The sequence below is a fragment of the Nuphar pumila genome, chromosome 13, assembly GCF_984573655.1.
Source record: "Nuphar pumila chromosome 13, dmNupPumi1.hap1.1, whole genome shotgun sequence".
NCBI classification, from domain to species: Eukaryota; Viridiplantae; Streptophyta; class Magnoliopsida; order Nymphaeales; family Nymphaeaceae; genus Nuphar; species Nuphar pumila.
The window spans coordinates 27,863,973-27,866,499 of NC_143261.1; positions in this window are offsets into that span (position 1 = coordinate 27,863,973).

Below are 2,527 nucleotides of genomic sequence, written 5' to 3' on the forward strand. Positions count from 1 at the left end.
AGATGTGTACACACTTGAGCATACATAAGACTTTCTATAGCAGATGCATAGAGAATCTTTTTTATATCCTTTACTTCAAACTGGTGTTTGGGGCACTTAGTGAGACTAAACTTGTCTCCCTTATCAATAGGGGTATCACTCGGTTTACAATCCTTAATGTCAAATTTGTCAAGAATCCTTTCGATATAGCACTTTTGTAATATTCCAAAAATACATCGAGAATGATCTCGATGTATCTAAATTTCTAATACAAAAAAGGTGTCACCAAGATCTTTCATTTTAAATTTCTTTATCAAAATTTTCTTAGTTTCATACAACAAACGTATATAATTACTGATAAGTAGTATGTCATCGACATATAAAACCAGGAAAATGAATTTACCCCCACTAAATTTATGGTATATTCATTCATCAACTACATTAATCTCAAAACCAAATGAAAGGACTATTTGATGAAATTTATGATACCATTGACGGGACGAACTTAAGTCTATAGATGAATTTCTTTAATTTGCAAACTATTTTATTTGCATCGCCTGAGACAAAATATTTTGATTGCACCATATATATTGTGTCATCAATGTCACTATTAAGAAATACAGTCTTTACATCCACCTGATGCAGTTCCAAATCAAAATGAGCCACAAGTGTCATCACTATTCTGAAAACGACTTTCGTAGAAACTAGAGAGAAAGTCTTTATATAGTCAATGCCTACCCTTTGAGTAAACCTTTTTGCAACAAGACATGTCTTATATCTTTCCATATCACACTTTGAATCTCTCTTAGTTTTAAATATTCTTTTGCAACTAATGGGTTTCACACCTTAAGGTAATGGGACAAGATCCCATACGTCATTGTCTTTCATGGATTTAAACTCTTCATGCATGAAATCTATCAACTTTTGAGAGTTAGAACTCTGTATAGCTTGCTGAAAGTTGATTGTATCATCTTTCTTTAAGATAATATCACCCTTATGTTCTTGGAGAAAAATAATATAATAATTTAGAATTGCCCTTCTCCTCTCTCTAGTGAATTTTCTTAATGACACTTGTTCTTAAGTTGCTTGAGGTTATTGAATTTGTACTCTAAGAGTAAAAACTTGATTTTGGATAGGAAGATCTTGAACATTGCCTTGTTCTGGATTTGTTTGAACAATGTTAGAAATTAAAAGCTGATCATTATCAACAATTGCAGGAAGAGAAACAATTTTTTCTTCAAAAGCAATATTTTTTACCTTATCATCTCCCCCAAACTCAGCATCCTCAAAGAAACAAGCATTTTTTGTCTCAAAAAAAGACTTATTTACAGGGTCATAAAATTTATAGCCCCTATCCAACAAAATAGTAACTAACCATTCTTGAGTCCAGTTTCTTTTCATGTAGTTTATATGGCCTTGCCTTAGTTGGACATCTCTAAATATGAAAATGTTTCATATTAGGCTTTTTGTCTGTCCCCATTTCAAATGGGGTTTTGGTTACTGATTTAGTTGATACTCACTTTAATAGATAAGTTGTAGTCTTTAGGGCTTCTTCCCAAGAGAAATTCTCGTAAAGTAAAATGACAAATTATACTTCTTACCATATCTTTTAAGATCATGTTGTGTCTCTCAGCAATACCATTCATACTAGAAGTGATTGTCATAGTATACTGTGGGATGATACCACATTCTTCTTAGAATTTAACAAATGGCCCTAGATGTTGTTCACCTGATCCATCATATCTACCATAGTATTCACCACCATGTCAGTTATGATGGCTTTAATCTTTTTTTCAAGTTGAGTTTCAACTTTAGACTTAAATGATTTGAATAGATCTAGTAACTAAGACTTTTTATGAATCAAATATAGGTACTCATAACGTAAATAGTCGTCTGTAAATGTAATAAAATATTGTTGACCATTTTAAGAAGCTTTTGGGAATGTCTCACAAATATCCGTATGAATAAGTTCTAAGACGTCTGTTCTTCTGTCGATATCTATTTTCCTTATATTTGTTTATTTTTCTTTTATGCACTCAACGTAAACTTTAAAGTAGGTGAAATCAAGAGAATCAAGAATTTCAGTTGTCACAAGCATTTCAGTTCTTTGTTTAGAATTGTGATATAAGCGCTTGTGCCATAATAAAGTTGAATTCTCATTGGCTAATTTTTGTTTTGTACCACGTGAACTTGAACGCAAGGTTTCATGATATGAGGCAACAGTATTAAGCAATTATAGGTTATCGACCACAGATAAAAAAGCAGTTTCAATAAGATTTGAATTAAGAAACAACCTCAACTGACTATTTCTAAATAAACAAGAATAACTAAATTTGTCTAATACGAAAATAGAAACCTAATTCCGTTTAAATGACCATACAATGTATGTTTCTTTCAAATTCAAATAACAACTAGTCTTTAATGAAAACCTAAAAGTCCTTATTCTCTCAACTTGAACTGATTTTTCATCGCCCACATAGATCAATCTTTCAACATCAATTGGTGTTCGACAACTTAGACAACCCTACATAGACACACTTATGTAAGT